The 12,297-nt window shown below is 47.9% G+C and overlaps 1 long non-coding RNA gene across 1 annotated transcript in view; it reads right to left on the bottom strand.

The window, feature by feature from the left end:
* The window catches only part of LOC138986332 (uncharacterized), a 115,023-nt gene extending 103,297 nt beyond the window's left edge, over positions 1–11,726 (bottom strand). Inside the window, exons 1-2 of the long non-coding RNA XR_011463163.1 lie at positions 11,506–11,726; positions 9,093–9,171 (exon numbers count right to left, since the gene is read on the bottom strand). This is a non-coding gene — a long non-coding RNA (uncharacterized lncRNA). The remainder of the gene's footprint in view (positions 1–9,092; positions 9,172–11,505) is intronic.
* Between the last annotated feature and the right edge of the window lie 571 nt (positions 11,727–12,297).

Genomic DNA, 12,297 nt, shown 5'->3' on the forward strand with positions numbered 1-12,297 from the left:
TCATTTCTAGCTTTTGATTTAAAGTGAGAAACATTACCATCTTTCTAAATTCCATATATATGTGTTAGTATACTGTATTGGTGTTTTTCTTTCTGGCTTACTTCACTCTGTATAATAGGCTCCAGTTTGTAAAGTAATTAGCCTCCAATTAAAATAAATAAATTTAAATTTAAAAAAATAAAATAAAGTGAGAAACATGCAGCCCTTCCTTCCACTTGAACATTTAGAAGCCACTGCAGGGTTATTAACTGGCCTAATTTTGATATTGTTGTCTCAGGGAATAGGGAAGCCCAAGGAGGAGAAAGGGGATGGGGGAATGGCTGGATGGTGAAAGAGGAGTCAGAACACACACTGGTTACGTTCATGATCTTATATGGTCACGGTTCTTGGCACCCCCAAACAATGACAATAGTAACACCAAACGCCAAACACAGATCACCAAAACAAATGTAGTAACAATGAAAAAGTCATAAATATTGCAAGAATTACCAAAACGTGACTCAGAGAAACGAAGTGAGCAGATGCTGTTAGAAACATTGCACCCACAGACTGCCCGACCAAGGGTTGCTACAAACCTTCAAGTTTTAAAAAAACACAACTTCCACAAGGCACAATAAAGCAAACACAGTAAAATGAGGCATGGTTGTATGTTGAAGTCCTAATCCCTCAGTACTTCAGAATGTGATCTTATTAAGGTATAAGGTTTTATAGAGGTAATCACATTAAAATGAAGTCATTAGAGTGGGCCCTAGTCCAGTATGATTTGCGTCTTTATAAAAAGGGGAAATTAGGAGAAAGACACACACCAAGGAACACCGAAGACTGCAGCAAACCTGTAGAATCTAGGCGAGAGGCCTGAAACATTCTCCCAGACGCCCTCAGGAGGAACCAACCCTGCCCACACCTTGATCTTGGACTTCTAGCCCCCGGAACAATGGGACAATATTAATACGTTTCTGTCATTTATACCACGCTCACTCTATGGTACTTTGTTACGGCAACCCCCGGAAACTAATACATCCTCTTTCAAGGCTGTCGCGACCTTGTCACCTTTCACTCTGGCAGGAATTAGCCCCCCAGTTCAGAAATCTAGGGGAAAAGTGACAGAAGGCAGTTTTTACACACACCCCCATCTCACCTCTGACGCTTTCCCCAGATGGGCTAAAATGTCTTGTTGCTGATAAGAGGCCATCTAGACATCTAGAGGATGAGATGGCTGGATGGCATCACTGACTTGATGGACGTGAGTCTGAGTGAACTCCGGGAGTTGGTGATGGACAGGGAGGCCTGGCGTGCTGTGATTCATGGGGTTGCAAACAGTCGGACACAACTGAGCGACTGAACTGAACTGAGACATGAAAAGTCCTAGCCAAAGGCTTCCAGAATCATAATTTTTCCTTTCATGGCTGAATGAATGGATGAGTGAATGAATGAAGTAAAAAATCACTAATGCCCTTAGCCTTGCTCTAAATAGAAGTTTTGCCGTTTATGAAATTTTGGCCCACAAATTTTGATAGAAAACTAAGTACCAGAAAATTAAAAAGCATACTGACTCTGCTGACATGAACAGGAGGAGTGAGTGGTGGTCCCTCTGGATTAAGGAACAAACGGACCCAAGGACAGTTATGGGAATCCAACCTGCTCACCAACAGAATGACCTCACCAATAGTCTGTGTTTCCCTTACTCTTTCTCCTGTCTTACTGCAAATCTTTTGTGAAGTATCATGTTATCAGTGTACAGCTCAATGAATTTCTACAAAGTAAACTCATACGTTCTTCAGTACTGAGGTGAAGATACATTTTGATGTATTAGTCATTCTGATGGGTATATTACAATCTCAGAGTGGTTTGAATTTACATTTCCTGGATGACCAAGGTTGTTGAACACCTTTTCCTGTACGTGTTGACTTCCTCCTTTCGATCACTGGCCCATTCCTTCCTCCCTTATTTCTCTCTCAAAGTCCTCCCTTTTCTTATTTAAGAGCCAGTCGCCCAAGCACAGGGAGAGGGGCTTTTTTGGAGTTTACCAAAGGCAACTGCATCCCCCTCTGCCCATGTCCTTGCTCTCTTATGGTCTCCAAGTGCCACAGACGTCGAATGTCACTGCCCCAACACAGACGGGCCCCAGCAGGGATTTTGTACATGTGGATAGGAATGCAGTTTCCGTATTCAGGCCTTGCCCGGTCTGCCTACCTTGCAGAATTATTTTTCATTACATAAGACTCTGCAAAAGGCCTTGAGTTGCCGAGAGGAAATGTGCTGCACAAAATGCAAAATAACAAAAGCATTGCTAGCAAAGAATGGGAGGAAATCCATCACGCCCTTGTCAGTGGAAGGCTGCTGGCAGACTCATCCCCACCTTAACCTAAAAAGCAAGCTCTGCAGGCTCTAGACAGCCTCCTGGCCCCCCGCCTGGCCAAACACTCAATAATTCGCCTATCAATTAAGCCTGAGGAGAAGGCTATGAGAAGCTGGAGGAGACAGGATGTGAGCAAGAGCGAGGGAGAAAGGCAGGCAGTTGAGCAGAAATTGCTGGTTTGTCTAAGGCCTCTCGGATTAACCTTATCCTGGCTCTCCCAAATGACTAAGAACTGCTCAGTCTGTCCATCCATGAAATGGGCCTAACTGAACCAAATAGTACTTCTACTTTGCAGACATCAAAAACATAACTTTCATAAAAGCTTAAATCACTTGCAGTTACAGAAAGCAGCAAGGAGGCAAAACCAAGACGCTTAGCTGAATCTAACCCTAAGAAAACATCAAGCAAACCCAAATTGAGTGACATTTTGCAAAATGGTCCTGTACTTTTCAAAACTGTCAGCATCAGTAACATCAAAGGTCAGGCTAAGGAGAGCTGGTGCAGGCTGAAAGGGAATGAAGTAACCAGGCAACCAGAGATCATATGTGATCCTGGATTAAACTCTGGAGCAGAAAAACTACTAAAAGGGACATTTCAGGACAACTATTGAAATTTGAATATGTGCTCTGTATTAGATAATAGTATTGCATTGATGTTAAATTTCCTGAATGTGATCATTGTACTGGGATGATGTAAGCAAATGTCTTTGTTCTTTGGAGAATCACACTCAAGATTTAGGAGTCAAGGACCCAATGTCTGTAACTGACTGAAATTATTCCATCAAAATAATCAGTGTGTGTGTAGAGAGAGAGAGAGACAGAAAATAGCAGAATGTCAACAATGGGTGAATCTGGGTGAAGTGTATATGGAAGTCTGTGGCTTTATTCCTGCAATTTCAATTTTCAAACTAAAATTTTGAAAAATATACATACGAGATGCTCAGGCCAGATTTAACAGTGGATCCCAGGTCGGCACAAGAAGACTGTGATTTCAGAGGGATGATGGCGGGGAGGTGTAAGTCCACGAAACAGGTGAATCTGATGGGTTCCCTAGCCTCCAACCTGCTAAACAAACCCGAATCTAACTCCCATGTCCACCTTCAAGAAGGGAGATTTCATTCACAATTCATGGCAAAATCTTCACCATTCTAGAAACAGGTTTTGTGGATGGAGTCATGTGTTCCACTGCTGTGTAAGCTAATTCTGTTAGGGGCTTCCTTCCTCTTAGGAATGCAACCCTGGAAACCGTCCTGACCTTCAGCAGGCCCGTGCCAGCACACCTAGAGTTTCTTCCCACTGGTCCATACCCTGCTGTACTGGTTGCTGAATGTTTGGAATATCATCTCTGGCTGGAAGGAACAGCTCCTCCCTACTAGAGGTTGTGTACCTGCATGTGATGCCTGGAACTGCAGCAGCCTTTTTGGGACCAGTTGGAGGTTGACACTGACACATGTGCCCAGAAAGGCAAAGCTGAGAGGATCAGAGAAGAGAGAACCTAGAAGTATCGTCTTAGGGATCTTCTTGTGTTGGGAGTTTCTGTCACTTGCAGCCAATAGCATCCTAAGATGGCAGCCTAGACATAATCTGAGCCCTTTGAAAGGCGCCCCTAACTGAGGGCAGTTGGAACAGAAAGGCCTGCCTATCTCAATACACAATCACCCATGAGAGTCTAGGTAGAATGAGGTATGGGCATGAACTGGTAAATGAGGCCCCCATGGTATGGCCCAAGACATCTTAGGGCATATGCGTGAGCTAGAGGTCTGGGGCACTCCCTTCTGTCAAGAAGAGACCACTAGAAAAGCAGAATTTCTTAACAGGTTTCATGGAGTAACCAAGGACCCAGAGATCCTGCTAGGAGTCTGGGAGGCAGAGCAACAGAGCATGGAGTAGGGACTCCTATGGGAGGAGCATAAACCAAGGTGGAGGTTGTCTCCACAGAGCACTCTGCATTGCCATAACAGTCATAATCACGTGAAAGCTTTCAGTCTGAACACTCTTCTGAATTCCCCAGTGTTCACCAAGATGCACTGTCTCACTCTTTCCTCATAGAACCACAGATCACAGCCCGCTAGGGTATTAAGAAGCCCGAGAGACGACTATACAGAAACTCAAAGAGGGCAAGTCACTTCCTCCACAGAGGGCCAACCAACCTGCTAACTTGGTCTGGCCTCGATGGAGTAGGTACTGCCACATGTCTCTTAAACCCTGGAAAACACAAGAAGGGGGTCCCAGAAGTTGGCCTTGTGTTTCTGAAGTTGCCTCTTCCTTCTTCCGCCTGGACTCTGTGCTGCACGGAGTACCGTGCTGTCCAGCACGGGGTAAGTGCATGCACCACTGTCCCCACCAGCACCTTTGTTTTGGCCCAGACCTGACCTTGACTTAGAAGTTGGCATTCTTCATGTAACTCACAGAGAATCCACTGGCTCCCAAAGCATCCGTGGGCCATGCAGGCTGTAATGTTGAATTTGTGGGAAGGTGGAGGAGCACGGCTATGCGGCACGTGTTGGGGGAGGGGGCATCTTTCACCCGGAATTCAGTGTGGAGGCGTGAGAGGCAGAGGTGCTGAGCATGTCCCGTGGCAAAGGGACTAGAAATTCTCATCATAAATCAGACAGTTATAACCACCCTGGAGGCCACCAACAGGCAGCTTCTGGACACAGTGACTATCCTGGGATGCTCACTGGTGCAGAGTAGGGCAAAGGTACTGTGAGCTTAAGATGCTAGGATCAACTCTTGGTCAACGCTGGGAGGAATTCAGTGTTTAAATAACACAATTTTGCTGCTCTTGGGTTGACAACTCCAGAGTAGCTCTTGCAGAGTCTCCGGGGGGCTCCAGCATGACTGAGCCCCTAGATGCCCACCTGCTCCTCAGCTTACCCTTCACTGGTTTCCTGCCCCTCCCCCTCAGTGTGCTTCCTGAGGTCACCTCCCAAATGAACTCCCTGTCTCCAAGTCTTCATTTTTAGGCTCTGCTTTTAGAAGGAACTCAGATTTAGACCACATCAAAGGTCCACCCTTCCCGACAACTGCCAACCGTGCCTTCCTCTTTCCCCTCTCCCTCCCTGGCCCCAGTCATCTTCGTGTCAGTGTCTTCTCTCCTGGATCTCGCTCCCAGCCCACATGACCTCCTGAGAGCAGCTCTTGTACTGCCCAGATTCTCTGCCCTTGCTCCGCTCACCCCCATTACAAGGTCCAGTGGAGTTTTTCCAGTAATTTGGGGAAACAGGAAAGTCTACCCCGAGATCTGGACTTAACCTAGAGGAAGGAATAAGGAAACAAAATAGCGGTACTCATATTATTTGCCCTGTTACTGAACAGCATCTCTCATGATACCCAGCAGATAGGTGAGGTAGCAGATTCAAGCTGGCCACTTCTGGTTTCACACTCCTCCCATTGAGAGAAGAGAGTCTAGGCTCCCGTCCCAACCCCTCTGATCTGGGTGCCCTCTGTGACTTCTTTGATGAATAGAATATGGCAGAAGGGAAATATGCCACTTTGGGTGCTCAGGCCTCAAGCAATTGGCAGCACTTCCTGTCTCCTGGAACACTCACTCTTATAGCCGCCATGTGCAAAGTCATACTCATCTACTGGAGAGACCCTGAGTGACATAACGAGGGAGTTCAGCTCAGTAACCCAAGCCTTCTAGCCTTTCCTGCCCAGGTACCTGACTTGGTCCACCTTGACCTTCCAGAACAACCAGGCTGCCAGCAAATACCACTGAGTAATCGCAGCCATGTGACAAGGAGCAAAAGAATCGCCCAGCCAAGCCCTATGTGAATTCTGACCCCCAAAGTTGTGAGATATAATAAAATGATTTTCTTTGGAAGCCACTAGGTTTGGGGACTATTATCCAGCAATAGATCACAGGAATAGTAGGCAATGAAGAAACGCTTCCTGAATGAAAAAGCGAAGGAAGGGTAGGAAAGGAGGTCGCCCAGAGGAGATGAGGGAGAAAAAGGCAAGTCCCAGTTCTCAGGAGGCTGTACTGGGGCTGAGTAAATGTCAGGTACTTGCCATGCTCATAGCCCCATTTTCAGGAGAGCCAGGTTCCTTTTGCATTTAACTCTGTTGTCTTGTTACCATTGACCGGGTCAGGATTCAGCACCCCAGGAAAGACAGGAGATATCCTGGCTTGAGAACTCTGTCTGCCCCAAGCAAGGCTGGTGGGTCCATGCAGTGTAGTGTGGAGCCCACCCGATCAGACCAAGGTGTCCAGATCCAGTTCTGGGCACCTTGAGAGCAAGCAGTGGAAGCCAAGACAAGTTGGGTCTCAAGAACGGAGGTGGCCCCAGAATCTGGAACACCCAAGGACAAGACAGATGACAAGTGTGGCCTCTGCTGTGGCTATTTCCAGAACCAAGGCAGCAGCCCTCCAGGGGCTCTCATAAACTCTCACACCTGTGTTAGCCTCTGCATCTCATTCTGCCTTGCAACCCAAGAACACCTAACAGGACGGAAAAAATCAAGTGAATAGCATGTCTGCGTGCATATGCTTCGAGCCTCGCCACTGGCTCAGCAGTAAAGAATCTGCCTGCCAATACAAGAGACGCAGGAGATGCAGGTCTGATCCCTTGACCGGGAAGATCGCCTGGAAGAGGAAATGGCGGCTCACTCCAGTATTCTTGCCTGAAGAATCCCATCGACAGAGGAGCCTGGCAGGTTACAGTCCGTGGGGTTGCAAAGAATTGGACATACTGAGCACACACACACAGCATACAAATGCTTCAGAAGTGCGTGTGTGTGTGTGTGTGCACGCCTGAGACTTGTGTGTGTAAGCGTGAGAGTGAGTGGTTTGCTAGGATCTCTGGGCTTAAACCTGGGAAATAAAATACCACCCCTCCTGGGTGTTTCCTCTTAGAAAAGATTTTCTTTACAATTTTCACTGTGGTGGGGTAAAAAGTCAGCCACTGTTGTAAAGGGTGGGACATTGTTTATAAAATATGTTTAAGCCTCATAGTTCAAACAGAATGTTAATGAGGAACCAATAAGATAAATCAGATAAAAGCCACACTGCTCTGATTTGAGCAGAGGCACAGAGCCTGATCATCGGTGCCAGCCTGATCATCGGTGCCCTTGGCCATGAGGTGGCCTCTGGGGTTCCCTAAGAGTTCAGAGATAGAGTATCCTGGATGAAACTGGAACCCTTGGATTCTAGGCCCTTCTCTGCCACTAGTTAACTCCATGACCTAATCTCTCCCAGCTTTCTTAACTATTAAATTAGGGACTGTACTAGGGACTGTAGCATCAGGATGCTCTCAGGTGTTTCCAATAAAAAGCATTTCACATAGAACAAGCAGCCCAGAGGTAGGTGGTCTGAGATTTGATGGCCAGATAGGTAGAAAGATCTTGGGTCCTTGACGACCTTTCTGTTTGATCATTTCCTCACAGTCACAAAATAACTGCTGCTGCTCCAGTATCTTATATCCTTACAAACAGCATCCAAAAGCAGGAAGAACGTTGGCTGGGTGATGGTGGCAACAATCTCCTTAAATATTTCTCTTTTCTTGAAGAGAAAAAGACTTCTGAGAAACCCGCCACCAGGATCCCTGTTAAGTTCTATTGGGCAGGAAAGGGACTCCCTAAACTAAATCATCAAGAAGTAATGTTTGTAAAAACAACAACAACAACAAACCACCGTTTCCATAGGATCCAACTATCTCACTCCTGGGCACATATCCAGAAAAGACAAAAACTCTAATTTGAAAAGATACAGGCACCCTTATGTTCATAGCAGCACTGTTTACAATAGCCAAGACAAGGAAGCAACCTAAATGTCCATTGACAGAGGAACGGATAAAGAAGATGTGGTACACACATACAATGGAATACTACTCAGCCATAAAAAGGACCCAGTAATGCCATTTGCAGCAACATGGATGGACCCAGCGATCATCAAAGTGAAGCAAGCCAAACAGAACACATCATATGATACTGCTTACATGTGGAATCTGAAAAAATGATACAAATGAACTTATCTACAAAACAGAAATAGACCCAAAGACACAGAAAACAAGCTTATGGTTACCAAAGAAGAAGAGAGGAGGGATAAATTAGGAGCTTAGGATTAACATATAAATACTACTATACACAAAACAGATAACCACCAAGGACCTATTATATAGCACAAGGAGCTATATTCAATAGCTTGTAATAAACTATAATGGAAAAGAATCTGAAAAAGAATATATATATATATATGTATAACTGAATCACTTGGCTGTGCACCTGAAATTAATACAACATTGTAAATCAACTACAGTTTAAAAAAAAAAGTACTATTTGTACTATGGTTTAGTACAATTATGAATCATGTCCTGGAATTAAGCCCGCCTTTCACAAACACATTGCTATCCAACATCAGGAAAAATCTAGACTTTCATCAGCAAGCAACATGGGAGGTATAGCTATTGGTCAGCTCAAGGAGATGCAGCTCTCTGCCCCACAACCCTCACATTTTCAGCAGCTGTAAAGGTCCAACCAATCCCTGGGTCAAGAAGATCCCCTAGAGGAGGAAATGGCAACCCAATTCAGTATTCTTGCCTGGAGAATCCCATGGACAGAGGAGCCTGGCAGTCTACATTCCATACGGTCACAAAGAGTCAGACACCACTAGTGACTCAACAACAACAAAGATCCAACCAGACACTGACAGAGAAAATGCTTTGTCCACTCAAGGGGCCGAAAGACACTCAGTACCAAAGTTGTGCTCGAAGGTCTTGCACACTGGGACTTACCTGATACAGATAAGCATGATTCTGCTGGCTGAGAACCCTCTGTTTCCTGATGACTCTGACTCCACCCTTCAGAACCAGGCTGTACGGAGAGAAGATTTAACCCAAGTTGAGAATGTAACTCACAACCCTGGTTCCCATCCTCAGCAGGCAACCAGCATTCCAAGCCATCAGATCTAATGACCTAATCTCCTCTCCTTGCCAGGGTTTTGCATTGATTATTTGACTGTGTACAGGATCTGTGCTTGGACAGACACTGTTAGTAGTCAAGCTTCATCTGCCCTAGCACTGTGTAGACACAGGGCAGTGCAGTTCATGGCACCTGTGCATACCAGCCCTTAATCCACACTCTGCTCATAATGAACACGGGGGGCCTCCCTGTTGTGGACACTTCTGAGCACTGATTTTTTTTAACCTCCCCACAACCCCAAGACATCACTCTCCAATTTGTGAATCCAACCAGTTTGGGAAGGGTTTAAGAACACAATGCATATAGTCCTTACAGTTTCTTATGACAGAGGATGCAAGGAGCAGACCCCTATCATACCCGAGAGAAAACACAGAGGTACACAGTGGTTATTAATGTGGGAAGGTGGTAATTCACAGCTGATTAAAGTTTTATAGATGAGGTGGGGTTTTAGGCTGGCGCTATTGACCTAAGCCAGTTTGGTCTTGCATAAAAACCCACTAGGTTCTTTTTGGTAAATCTGTGACAGAGGTGAAGTGAAGTGTAAGTCGCTCAGTCTTGTCCAACTCTTTGAGACTTCATGGACTATACAGTCCGTGGAATTCCCCAGGCCAGAATACTGGAGTGGGTAGCCTTTTCCCTTCTCCAGAGCATCTTCCCAACCCAGGAACTGAACCGGGGTCTCCTGCATTGCAGGTGGATTCTTTACCAACTGAGCTATGAGGGAAGCCCTGTACCTTTCAGTAATTCGAGGAGGGTGAGGTCTTAGGGCCCCTCTCCATACCGTGCCACCAGGTTACTGTCAGAGGAAGTCTTTAAGCCAACTTCTGAACAAGCTACGCAAAGCAGCCGTATAACTGGTCCTGTAAATTCCATGACCTTCCAGCCCCCCATCCTTTACAAGCTCCAGCAGCGCCTCTCAGGAAAGTTTGCCCAAGGCAAATGCAAGGAAAGTCTTGCAGCGGGATTCTCTAACCTTCTAGTCTGACTCCAGGGGCACAAGATTCACCAATTCAGTCACTGGATGCTCGTAGGATCATTTAGGAATCAAGCTCGCGGGGCCATTCCTTCGAGAACCAACCACAGAGCGAACCGCATCTTCCCAGCCTGAGCCCTCCAAGTGTTGAAGTCCAGCTCTGATGCCTGACCAATCCACTCCCCCCTCGAACTGCTTCCGCCAGTGGGAACTCATTACTAAGGCCCTTTATGCTAATAAACAAGACCTCTGGGGCTGATTGAAGAAGCTCAGGTCTTGGTGGGCTCCAGAGCGTGGGCTTGGTGATAACATGCTACCTGACTATTCCTAAGTGCGTGTCACCAGTTAGGTCCAGTACCTTCTCCTAAAGTACATGAAACCGAATAGATAACAGATACATCCGGCCGCGGAATTTACATTACAGACACATAACAATTCTACGCTTCCTGCTCCCGTTGACACAAATAAAAGAACCCGTGACAATTTAGCACCCCCTGTGGTGAAGTTTGGAACCGCCCAATTAGAGAGGAAAAAAATGCTCAGAGTTCAGCCAGCCAGCTCTTTTAGGGATTACGAAGTGTTTTATAGCAAAGACGACGGTGGCCCGAGTTGGGAGGGGTGGGGGTGGTTCTCAGACCTTCTGCCTCAATTAGGGCAGTTTCGCTGATTGTAAACTTGCACTGGGCCCGCCGGATTGGACGGCCTTTAAAATTTTGAAAACCTCTGGGATAGTTCCTGCGGGGAAGAGGGAAGAAAAGAGGGATGAGAGGAGGGATAGCGGGAAGAATGGGAGGAGATGAAACAGGAAAGGAGGCCAGGCTGGCCTCCGGGGGAGGCAAGGGGGTGGTGGCCGGGTTCCCCCATCCATACACCTTGGGCTGCTGGAGAGTGGCCTTCAGCCCCTCCCCAAGGCTGAAGAAACCGCCCTGCCCAGGGCCATGGCGGCTTCCGGAGCAGCCCACGCCCGGGGCTGGTCCACGCCCGCGTCTGGAGGCTCACCCCTCCAGCCCAACTGCGAACCACTCCGAAGGGTCACCCCAGCTCCAGAGATCTCCGTGGGGCTCCAGCGGAGGCTTCCGTCGAGCTACCCCTGTAGTTCAGTTTCCCCCTTTGCTGGCTTCGGCCTCCACCCCCCTCCTATCTCCAGGTGCTGATCCTAGAAATCCTCCCTAAAAAAACGTCCCCCATGCCAATCTCCATCTCAGCCTCTGCTTCCCCAGGAAGCTCGACCTGCAGGTGGTGACTCTGCCCACCTGAGATCGCAGAGCTGGGAGAGAGAGTGCCGGCGCCGGAGCCCAGGAATCATCGAGGGGGAGAAAAGAGGCAATAACCAGATTGAACGACCAGCTAGTCTGTGCACCTCTCCTGGTCTGTTACCAGGATGTTAGCCGCAGGTTTCAGGCTGTGTGCACGCTCAAATCTTCCTTCTCCGGAGGAGCGCAGTCCCCCACATCCTGTGGGTTTGCCGGCTTCAAACCAGAGGGGGCAGGGAAGCGGAAAAGAATGCGGACACCGAGAGGAGGAGGCGAAGACGAGGACCGGCGCGCCTCTGTCTAATATGTAAAGAATGGCCCCTCTTCCCTGCAAAAAATGTGACAATTGACACCCCTCCCCCAACAGCTCCCTCCGGCACTGAGAGTGTTAAGCCACCTCGTAGCGGGGAGGCCGGCCTCCCTACAGGCTATTTCCCTGGGCCTGCCTGGCTGGGGATCAGGCCCATTGTTAATAAGTAATGACAGCCCAGCTCCTCCGTGGATTCCCCTGGGGTTTTGTGTCAGAAATGTCTTCCCTCGCTGCCGCTCGAGCTGACAGGCTCCGGCTCCCGGCAGGCAGCTGCGAACACAGGCCAGGATGCCCCGCGTCACCGGGCCCAGAGCCCCAGGGCAACGGGGAAGGCGGTAATCCCATTCCCCCTCCCTTCTCAGGTGCAGATGACCGCAGTTGTCTGCAGGAACCGGCCGGAGGGAACCCCTTGGCCTCCTTCAGCGAGGGGTGGGGCCGTGCCCCGCTGAGTGGTGAATTCCTGACGCCTTCTGCCAGCAGGA

Source organism: Bos mutus, chromosome X, assembly GCF_027580195.1.
Source record: "Bos mutus isolate GX-2022 chromosome X, NWIPB_WYAK_1.1, whole genome shotgun sequence".
Taxonomy (NCBI): Eukaryota; Metazoa; Chordata; class Mammalia; order Artiodactyla; family Bovidae; genus Bos; species Bos mutus.